Below are 11846 nucleotides of genomic sequence, written 5' to 3' on the forward strand. Positions count from 1 at the left end.
CCACGCGCAGCCTGCGCCTTGGAAGCCTGCGCCCGACAGGAGCTCCGGTGGTGCGGCATGCCCGCCCGGCGTCGCCGCCGCCGCCTCCGCGGGCGCTCGCCCGGGACTGAGTGCCGCCTCGGCCTGCCGCCCCTAGCTCTGGCCTCTCCTGAGTGTCCCCGCCGCCCCCAGGCTCTGCTGGCCCCGAGTCTTCCAGAAGGACGAGAGTCACTGGGCACTACCTCCGAAGGGGCCCCATTGGGAGCCGCCTCTCCAATCCCTGGGCGCTGTGCCCGCCGACCTATCCTGGTCCAGGACCTCGGGGGACCCTGAGCTGAGTCCCCCCTGCGCCGACTAACCCCAGTTTTTACGCTGATCCTGAGAGAGAGACCACTGGGCCACCATGCCTGGTTTGGCCAGTCTCGGGGACCCCAGTAGTCTGGACCTTAGCCCAGTGGTGCTGGGACATGCGAGGGAAGGCGCCAAGGAACGAGCGCCCCCAGAGGCGCTCCGTAGCTCCAGGCTTGGCGGGTGGGGTGGGTGTGTACTGGGGTGAGTGGTCGCCGAGTGGCGACTTCCTCCTTCCCTTTCCTCCAGGACCCTTCTTTCTCACGGCTGCCGGAACTGCTTTCCGCTGAGACGTCCCTAGGCTTCCCCGAGTCCAGTTCCTGAGTCCCGCGGGGTGTCTACTGTCGTCTGGGGCCCGGGGCTTCTCAGGGCGTCCTGCGGAAAGCCACTCGCTGCCGGGCCCCACCAGGTTGCTGGTCCCAGGAAACTATCGCTTTTCCCCTCGACACGGATCGTCTTTAGAAAATCCCGACTGTGCTGTTCCTTGCCTCTTATCTTCCCTGGGAGCCGGGAGCTGGGAACTGCGGAGCCCAAGCAACACCTCCTAGGGCTGATCGGGACTCGCTGCTGATAGAAGCTCGCAGCTCCGTGGGCTCCTCTCCTCAGGAGACTCCAAGTCCACGATGGCGGTGGCAGTGGCGGCGGCTGCGCTCCTTTCTTGATGGCCCGGCCCTCTTCGGGCCCCGGGCGAACTTGGGCAGCAGCCGCGCGAGGCTGGCGCTGCTGGGCTCTGAGCACCTGCTACTGCGCTCGCTGGCCCCGCGGCTCTGGGCGGGAGGGGCGGCGGCGGCCGAGGCGAGCGCTGTGCGCTCCTGGAGACGCGGTGCTGACGCTCCCGGCTCCTCCTTGCTGCATTTTAATTCCTGGCCACTGTGGCCGCTGCACACCGAGCGGGAAGCCTCTTGTTGAAGTTGCAGGGGAAAGGGGAGAGCGCACAGATGTGGTCGGTTGTACCGGCTTGCAGAAGAGATGGAGAGTAGTAAAAATACTGTGTTTATGTGCAAGCCGTGTGCAAAGAAATGTGAGGGGATGCCTGGGCGTGTGAAATGGGCAGGAGAGAGAAGGGACTGTGCAGCGTGGGCACTTCACTTGAACAAGTGTGAGTGCCTTGTCGTGCAGGGGTGTGTGTAGGATGTGAACTGTTTATATATGAACCGGCGTTTGTGCCAAGTCTTCAATTCGTGAAGCTGCCTGTGGGTGATGTGCTGCCGCTGCTGGAATGTGTCCTAAGTAGGAAAGTGCCTATGATGGGCTGTATGTTCTGTGTGTGCACATCCTTGCTGGTGGGTATGAATGAGTATGGTTTCCGATTTGCATGTGTATGAATTCTTTTAGTAAGGGCTATGGGCCCAGTTGCTGGGAGAACTTACTGGACTTCTGGCAGATTGGACTCAAGGGACAGATCCTCTCTTCTGCCTCTAGAAACCTCTCAAGTGTCCCAGCCCCTTTCTCTGGAGGTGTTTAGTCAGGCAAAAGTAGTTCTTCCTGGATGTGAAGGGAAGGGGCGGAAGGAAAGGGGGCAGTGTTCCTAGACAAGAGACTCCATCAACCCTCCACGAAGTACTCAAGACTTTCAAAAACTCCCAGACACTTTTAAACTTTTGATGCTGCCTTTTAAATATTCTGCTCAAACTTTTGGTGGTGGAGAGGGGGGCTGAATGTGGTTTCTAGGTACAACTGGCTCCATTTTCTAAGTGATGCGAGGGAGGCCAGTGCTTGCCCAAGGTGCCACAGCTGGGCAGTGGTTAGCTGGGTTCAAGGCTCAGGTTCCAAAGCCCAGAAAGTTTTTACTGTCTCACAGGGTCTTGCAGTTTTCAGCCTCTGGATCAGGGCTGCAATCCTGCTCCCATGGCTGCCCTGGTGTGACACAGAAGGACTCTACACATACTTTCTAAACATCACTGAGACAGGGAGCCCTCTGAGTTCCTTACCTTTGGGATAAAAGGATTCCTAGGCATTTCTGAGGGTAGATTCAATGGGTAAAGGAACCAGAGCAGGAGAAGATAGACATCCCAGTTGATGCAGTATCAGAATTCTGCAACAGGAGACTGGAGGACGAAGGACTTGGGAACAGAGAGGAATTCACAACTTTTGTGGGATTCAGCCAGATCTGTGAAATGACCAGAAGTTTTCTCCGAAGAAGGCAGAAGGCAAGGGTGAATATTCTATTCCTACTGACCTGAAATATTCTATTCCTGTCTTCCCTTCCATGAAGCAAATCCTTGTATCTAGGCTCTGGGGAAGACGGTCTCTGAGCCCCTCATCTCCCACTCATCCACACAGTCACACACACTGCACATATGCACACAGCACACATGGCCACACACACAAGCATATACTATATATACCCATGCCCTATACAATTCACACAACTGCACAAATAATACAAAATGTGACACATTTGAATATACATGCAAATATGCATGCTGAAATCTTGCATATACATACAGTACATATTATACATTGTGTGTATATATACACAGTATACAAATATACACAATCATACAACTGTATATTACCCACAATGAATTCATTCTCAATCATGTTTATATGCACACAATGCACACATGTGTATGGATGTCCATGCTCACACTCAAGTACACAGCTACTCATATCCAAAGGCTACCACCTCTTCTTCTTCTTCCTCCTCCTCCTCCCCTCCTTCCTCTCCTCCTCCTTCTCTTTCTCCTTTTGTTTTTCAAGACAGGGTTTCTCTGTGTAGCTTTGGCTGTCCTGAAACTTGCACTGTAGACCAGGCTGGCCTCAAACTCAGAGATCTACCTGCCTCAGCCTCCAGAGTGCTGGGATTAAAGGCGTGTGCCACCTTTACCTGGCTCATCTATCCTTTCATATGCCTGGGGAAGAAACTGTTGCTTCTGGACAATGCTGAGATTCAGTTGTGAATTTGGTCAGTTTTTGGCTTTGGCAGGAAGTTCTGAGGGTGCCAGTGTACTGTACTTTCAACAAAAACCTCCTATTCTAATACTCCTGGCTTAGACCAAAGACCCTGGGAATTCTGGGACCTCTTCTAGCCCAGGTGGTAGCCTAGGGGCCTGGATGCAGTTACTGTTAAAGCATCCAGAGCAAGCATCCGAGCGTCCTTACTCTGGGCTGGCACAACGTTATGCGTTGTCAAAAGTTATTCTGGTTGGTTCTGCTGTTATGAGCTTTACTTTCCTGACTCTTTCCTTCTTGAGGTGTACACATGCCACTGTGGGCTGATCAAGTTTCACCTTTACCCTGTTTCCCTGTCCGTTCTCCAAATGGACAGCAGGTACAAGCTAGTGGAGATATCCTGCTTAGGCCTCCATAGATCTTGACAAAGAAGCAGAGAACGTGACTCCAAGCAAAGACTAGTGTCTCTCTTGGTGACCGCATGTTCCCCCAGACTGACTGAGATGCCTCCCCCTCTTCAGTCAGTCCAGCAAAATTCTCCTTCCAAATTCCATTGCCTCCTAAAGGATGCTTCCCTTGATTCTTTCTGATGATTGGTCCTTCTGTCTCTACGATCCTATACTCTTCCACCTTGTGCTGATGTCACAGACATAGTTCTTGTCATAGCCCAGTGTCCTGGTGTATGTCCAGGTCTTTCCTGAGGACTCTGAGCCTTTTGAGGACAGAAACAACATCTCATTCATATTTATGTCCCTGCCTTTCATCTCACTGTCCAGACATACTGATGACACACATTGATACAGGAGAAGAGGCGAAAGGAAATAATATGCCTAGAAACTGTATTGCATGCCAAACACAGAATAAGACACATTTTGCCTTATTTCCATCTCTAACCCCTTAGGGAAGGGATTTTGCTGAACTAACAGCTTGGAACAGAATCAAAGTGAGTTCTAAGTCTTTCCAATGTCCAGGTTTTCTCCCTTGTATATTGCTTCTTTAAATAACATTATAATAGATATCACTACCACCACCATTACAATCACTGTCTCCATCGTCGTCATTATTATCACCATCATCCTTCCTTTCTTCCTAATTCATAGGGAAGGCTTCAAATGTTTTTACACTAAAATAAGTTTCATCAATGTTCTAAGTGTTTAATCCACCTTAGAAAAATAGTGTTTTTATTTCTTCAGAGAGACCACAGAGAGCTCAAGTCACTTCCTTGAAGCCACACAGCTACTCAGCAGAAGAGTGTTTACTTTCAGAGAACTCAGCTCCATCCCCTCGTTCCTCCCACACCATGGCTCACATGACTTAACTGTTTCTTCCTGGTGGATTTTCTTAGACAGCCAAACAAATCCACAAGATCGTGCATAAGCTGACCGTCACACCCTCACCACCAATTAACAAAAGTTTAGCACTATGACCTCCCACAATAACCTTAGAAGAAAAGTTCCTTTGCCTCTTTATCAGCCCAGGATCTAGGACTCCACACCTGACACCTACATCCGGAGTAATGCCGTGTGTCGTGTGCAGAGCAGTAGGGTCTTCCTAGGACTCAATCCTCATCCTGGACCACCACCACAAGTATAAGTTCTTTTCTCCCCTAAACTAAGATCCTGACTTCTATTTGACGTTGATACATGATTTTGTTGTTGTAGCTCAGTCTGGCTTTGGACTCCTAATTCTCTCGCCCTGGCCCCTAAGAGAAGAGATTACAGGTGCATGACATCTTAATGGTTGTGGTGAGGTTTCGAAAGTCCAAGCTGGATCTGTTGTCTCTCCCACTCTCTGCCTACAGATAAGGATACAGCTCTCAGCCACTGCTCCAGGGTCTGCCTGCGCGCCACCATGTCCCCCACTGTGATAATAATGGACTAAATCTGTGAAACTGTATGCAAGCCCCCAATTAACTGCTTTCTCTTTCAATAGTTGCCTTGTTTCATGGTGTCTCTTCACAGCCACAGAACAGTGACTGAGACAGAAGTTGGTAGCAGGGACTTAGGGGTTGCTGTGATAGCCCTGGCCTTGCTGTTTGTTGAAAGAGTTGGAAGACATTGGGACTTTGGATTAGAAAACCGGTTAGATGTTTTAAGCAGGGGTTACCTGGCCATCCTAGAAGGAGTAAGGAAGACGATGCTGGGGGTTGGGCTTTGAGGGCCCGGGTCAAGGAGTTTCAGATGGGATGAATAGTAGTACGTGGCCCAGAGGCTGCTCTTGTAATCTTTTGGCAAATAATGTAGCTGTTTTCTGTCCTTGTCCTAAAAACTTGCCAGAGGCTAAATAGAAGAGTTTTGGCTTAATGGAATTGGAAGATGAGATTTCAAGGTAGCCTGGTATTGACTGTGTCCTGTTGTTATTTGTGGTCATTCTTATGCAGATCTACGGTGAAAAGGAGCAAGTGGGGCCGGGAAAAAGAATACAAAATGTACAGTTAGGACAAAAGGAGAACCAGGAAATGGAATGGAGCTAAGTCCATGCTCAAAGACATAGGAAGGTAAAAGAAAAGCCTGATGCTAAATGGAATAATGGTGATCTCTGGGCAAGGTCCCACCCAGCTAAGCTTCCAGCGTGTAAACAAATGAATTAAAAGGAAGCTTCAGCAGTGCAGGAAACCAACAACGGAAGGCTGACGCAGACTTCACTGAAGGAGGAGGCCAAACTCCAGCCCCAGCCGTTAGCAGAACTGGGTAGCTTCAGCCTTGTGGTTCTGGCTTTAGAGTTAAGGGTACAAGAAAGGGTCTCTGGAATCCTTCTCCGAGACTAAGGAAAACTGTTACAAGACGGTGACTTGAAGATGCCTGAGGCCAGCCACGTGTCAGGGTCGTCTCTGTGTGGATGCCCAGAGAGGCCATTACATGAAGCTGTGAGGGTGAAGCCTGGATATTGTTGGAGACACCAAGCTGTTGTAGATGCCAGAACTGTGGGGCGCATGTCAAGAAGAGCTGCATCCCAGGTGTGGAACAAGCCGGAAACGGAGAAATGTGTTGCTAACAAAGTTGGTGGGAGTTGGAGCTCTGATGAGCACTTTGATATCAGACATAGAGATGCACAGTTTGGAGTCTGCCCTGATGACTTTCATTCTTACTGTGGTCCAGTAATTCCTTCCTATGTTCCCTTTCTTCCCTTAAGAGTGGCAATGTATATTCTGTGCCATTGTACGTTGGAAGCATGTGATCTGCTTTCTCATTTTGATTTTGCAGAAGGATACATTACGGTCAAGAGATCGCCATGAGGCTCAGAAGAACTATCACAGTGTTGAAACTTTTGACTTTTGAAGTCAGACTGAATATAAACATTTGCATTGCTGCAAGCCTGTGGGGGGCGGGGTAGTTTGAATAGGAGTAGCCCTCATAAGCTCATATTTTGAATGTTTAGTCACCAGGGAGTGAAACAGGATTAAAAAGATTAGGAGGTGAGGTCTTGGAGGAAATGTGTCACTAGGAATTTTAGGTTTCAAAAGCTCAAGCCAAGCCTGGTGTCTTTCCTACTCTGTCTATGGGTCAGGATGTAGCTCCTAGTTACTGCTTCAGCTCCTGCCTGCATGCTACCATGCTCCCGGCCATGATGATAATTGGACTAAACCTCTCAGGCTGTAAGCAAGCCCCAGTTAAATGCTTCCTTTTACAATAGTTGTGGTCATAGTGCCACTTCACAGCAATAGAACAGTGACTAAGACAAGGACATATGGGGTATGTGACTTCTTTTGGCTTTCTCAAGCTTCACCAAAGCCATTGGTGATTCTGCTTATCCCCAGACCCTACCAGTGAGGCATCAGATGCCATTTAGCCCCATTTCTTCCCTGCCACGGGAGACCTTCAGTCACCCTCTTGTAACAGTGCTTTAGTCTGGTTCTATACTAGAGCACCGTGTGAAACTCTGCTTGGGAAGTTCTATTTCCAAGACCTCAGCCACGGGGATCCTTACAAAACAGTCTGATCTTCCTCTCATGAGAACCCCAACCACTCTGTAGACTCAGGGTCCTTCAGTGCTAAAGGGGCTCACATCAGGGTGCCTAAAGAAGTCTTCCAGCTAATCTTCTCCAGGAGGTGTTCTGGTTCTTTTGCCATTTCTTGCCTAGTTCTGCTGTGGGGCTGGGGAATCCTGAGTGCTGGCTGCTCCCATGCTAAGGTCTCTAGCCTCAGGCCATGCGAGCGAACACTTCGTACACCAGATCTTGCCCTTCTGGCCCCTGGTCTTTGTCACAGGTACCTTGAGATCTATTGGCTTTGTTACTTCTGGGATTTTGTGGAGGTGATGTGGATGGCAAGGCAGCCCAAGGACTGTGGCTTCTTGGTGTCTTTGCCTAAGTGTGCTTTCCTTTGGAAGGATACCACAGAATTAGCTTGCTTTGCTTTTAACATTAAAACTCATAGATAGTGGGGTAGAAGGGTTTTTTGGGTTGTTTTGTTTTGTTTTGTTTTGTTTGTTTTGTGGCTTTGCTGCAAACCTAAGTCCCTGCCCTTTTTCTTCATTTCTCCATTGTGGCTTTCAGTGACTCTGCCTTCCTTTCTTTCCCAATTCTCTCCCCTTTTGTTCTCACCAATCAGGGCTCAAAGCCTAACTTTGCTCTCTGATGCTACCCATGCTATCCCATGCTGCAGATGTCCTTGGGAACCCTGGAGCCCTGGAGGTGCCTGTGTTGTTGCCAGACCCAAGGAAATGTCCAGCAGTTGCAGTGGAGTTTTTTTGACTGGTGGAAAATGACTGAGAAAGACTTCTTAACTCATCATATGCACCCATTCCCCTCGCCCCCACCACACTCAGTGTGCCTTCATCCTCTGAACATTTGATCATATGTTTTGTCTTCAATGACTCCTTGTTTATGCAAACCTAACCTCTTGGTGCTATCTTCTTCTGAGCCCTTCCTCACATTTCCCAGATGATTTTTTTTATCCTGTCAGTCACTCATGGGAGCCTATGACATCCAGAAGGAAGACCATAGGGTCTATGTCTAAGGAAGGGCTTTGCTGCACTCTGCACAGGGCCAGTAGATGCTTGGCTACAACACTGTTGTCTTCAAAGGAAGAGCACTGAGAATTAGAATTGGGGCTGTGTAGAAAACTAAGCTCATTCCTTTCACTTCAGTGGAAGAGACCTTGAAAGTTAAGAGGCTTCCTGTAAACCACACAGCTTGGTACTGATAAAAGCAGGACCAAATGTAGGTCCAAACTCAACCCCATCCCCTGTTCACTCTTTCAGATGACTATTTTTAAAATCCTCTTTGAAAGGTTGGTGTTTCTGAAAAAGTGTTTCTCTAGTGAGTTCAAGAACCTAGGTTCAATCTCCAGGAAACACTCTCTCTCTCTCTCTCTCTCTCTCTCTCTCTCTCTCTCTCTCTCTCTTTCTCTCTCTCTCTCTCTCCTCTCTCTCTCCTTCCTTTGATATGAGTACTATACCCACGTAGTTCTGAAAGACATAGGGAGATTCCACAATAACTCCTCTCCACATCTGAGGCCACTTGTGTTTTCTCCATAAAGGAATCTCCCTCCTCCATTTCCAGTGGTTCTTTCAGAAGGACTTTGTGAACACATCTATGTGGGTGTGGTCTTCCCATGTGCTCACTTTTCACCTGAAAGGCCATGTTCAGTGAACACCATTCCCTAGAGTGACAGCATATTTTTGTTTCCACGTCTGTGTTACCAGTTCTGTACTCTCGGTGGTTTCATGGTTGCCTTTCTCCTGCACCTCATTCCAACTTCTGCTGCCTCCCCCAATTTCTTACTTTGCATTATTCTGCTCACCCATCCACAAAGGTTAGAAGGCTCTGTGACATGGAGCTAAGTGGGGCTGGCCACTTTCTCATCAGACGTTTCCTTAACTCTTTGCCAGATATGCTAATGGCTAAAAGCTCTCATGTGTATAACCTCAAACAGCAAGGCAGGCAAAGATATCTGTCTCAGAAATATAGTATGTGATGCCGTTGCATAGGAATTAATTTTCTGGCTTATTTTCCTTTGACTAATTGTAACTCTCTTATGTGCACACATGTGTGTGCACACACATGAGCATGCGTGCACACACGCGTGCGCGTGCGAGTGCGCGCACGCACACACACACACACAGAGACAGAGAGAGAGAGAAAGAGAGAGAGAGAGAGAGAGAGAGAGAGAGAGAGAGAGAGAGAGAGAGACCGAGCACTGGGTATCCAGAGTATTGGATGACAGAGAAAGCTACTTTGGGACTTAGAAGTTTCTGTAACCAATAAACGAAGTGACTAAGACAGAACACCAGGAAAAGCACAGATGCCAAGGCCAAATAGGATCTTAGTGAGCAAGTACTTGCATTAAGAAGAGGAAACAGGGAGAGTTTAGTCGCTCGCTCTGATGAGGACCTCCATGATAGTGGTGCTGCTGGGGATGGAGATGCTAGAAAGCTGACACCACCCGAACACTGTGTCTGTTACTATCAGAACTCTCACAGAGCCATCCTTATAGCTCTCTTGTACTGCGGGAAGTAGAAGCACAGGCTAGATAAGTCATGTGCCGTCAGTGGCTGGGGTAAAACCCATGCAGTCTGGTCTAGAGTACACAGTCATAAATATATTGGTTGTAATTTGCTAAAAGTGGATGCTTATTGAATGTCTGAGGGATCGGGCACCATCTTTGGTGTTGAAAACACATCTGCTCCAATGACCTCCCTGCCTTCATGGGGGTCGAGGGTAAGAAGAACAGGGGAGTGCTAATACCAAGTACTAATTAGTAATTGTGACAAAGGACTATTCTACCAGATGTGAGGACAGTATGTTGGGAGCATCTGGAGGAGGAGCTCTTGATTGATGTGCGAACTCTCTACTGTCTACTGATGTTTTGCATTCATTTTCATTTTATGCTACCAACTAGTAGAGAGTTGGGTGACTTCTGCCCAAACTGGACAAGCATTCAGACAGGATGACAGACAGACAAAGGCATGGATTCTCTTTACCCAGAACATTCACCTTCACCATGTCCACAGAACCTACTTCTGGTGGGTTCTTCGTTTCCTCATGGTGTCTTGCTGATGCAGTTTCTGCAGTCTAATTAATACATCCCGCCCTCCCAGCAACCTTTGCCCAACACTTCTTTATTCTCTGCTCAGACTTTCATACCCTAGTCTTGCTTGCAAGCTTGGTCAGGGCTGTAAAGTCAGTAGAGAAATGGAGCTTGCACACTTTCCTAGCCAATTTGCTCTCCCTTATGCATAACAAAACTCTTGTTAAAATAGTTAAGCATAATAACCCTCTCAGCAGTAACCACCCACTCACGATGAAAAGGCATGCAGTTAAAATAGGATTTAATGAAATATAAAACCTCAGGTACAATTAGCTGTTTTATTCACAGCTCCTTGGCTGTCCCCCTATTCCTCCTGATCATGACGATCCTGCCCTGGCTCTCACCTCTGCTCTGGGGAGCACCAGCTCACGGGTCCTGAGTCTGTCTTGCAGACAGACCCCCTGCTGGGGCTTTGAGATGTAAGGCCGGGTTGATTTATCAAAAGCTGCATCCAGACTGCTTTCCCTGGTCGCTGGGGCTTTCCTGTGTGTCAGCCACCAATGGTTTTGTTTACCCTCCTTGATTTATAAAAGGCTTGGCCAAGCGATTGCCTTGGGGTCTACTAGATCTAGTTTATCCCTTTGTCCACTCCAAGGAGGGGCCTCCCGGAGAGATGTAGCATATCTTTCTGCCGTGGTATAGACCAGTGATTATCCAAATAGAAGAAAGGAAGAGAAGGAGATTGGGGGCGGCTGGAATAACAGAGTAGCAACCAGATATCAACCCAGAGCTGTTACATGTATCTCTAAGGCAGCCTCATAACTGCTTCTTCCATGGATAGTGTTATCCACAACAAATCCCTGTCAACCGAAGAAGACACGAGATGTTTCTTTGTTCCAGTTTCATTCTCTTTGTTGTTGGCTTAGGCACAGGTTAGACCACACTGGCTATTATTGTAAAACCATTCATGGAGCCTGTGTTAGTGCCAAGTCCAGAGTTATTCCTCATTTTTTTCAGGAGAAAGAAAGAAAGCCCACAGAGGGAATTTATTTGCCAAGGGCCATTCAGTGTGCCATGTAGGTGGCATAGCTCAGATACCAACCCACTTCAGACTCAAATGTGTCAGTAGTTGTTTTCTGCCTTTATTCTCATGTTAATTTGTGTCCCCCAAGACTGTTTGCCTGAGAACATCTGCATTCATATAGCCTCTGGGAACCCGCCCCGACTTGGTTCTGATTGGTAAATAAAGGTACTGGCAGCCAATGGCTGGGCAGGGCAGACAAAGGCTAGGACTTTTAGGATTCCCAGGCTAGGGACAGAGAGGAAGAGAAGAGTAAATCTGCCATGCCGGAAGAGGTGGAAGAGAGGAGACACCACGCCTGAGAAGGTGCGGGACAGAGAGCATAGGCACCATGTAGGAGCTGGGGAAGAGCAGCCTAAGAGGGTTGCCTGACTGTGTCCAGGGCAGCCTAGATGGAATGTAGGATTTAGTAAGTAATAACCCAGGATTATCAGAGGGAGGTAGATTAGACATGTGGAGGTTAGGAAGTAACCCAGCCATTGAACTGATTAAGGCATATCAGAATATAAAGGCAGTGTGTGTGTGTGTGTGTGTGTGTGTGTGTCTTTCATTCAGGAACCCAGAACACACTG

The 11846-nt window shown here is 48.3% G+C and overlaps 1 protein-coding gene across 1 annotated transcript in view; it reads right to left on the minus strand.

Moving 5' to 3' along the window:
- Positions 1-11846, minus strand: part of Asic2 (acid sensing ion channel subunit 2) — a 1069930-nt gene that overhangs the window by 267829 nt on the left and 790255 nt on the right.

The sequence above is a fragment of the Rattus norvegicus genome, chromosome 10 (assembly GCF_036323735.1).
Source record: "Rattus norvegicus strain BN/NHsdMcwi chromosome 10, GRCr8, whole genome shotgun sequence".
NCBI classification, from domain to species: Eukaryota; Metazoa; Chordata; class Mammalia; order Rodentia; family Muridae; genus Rattus; species Rattus norvegicus.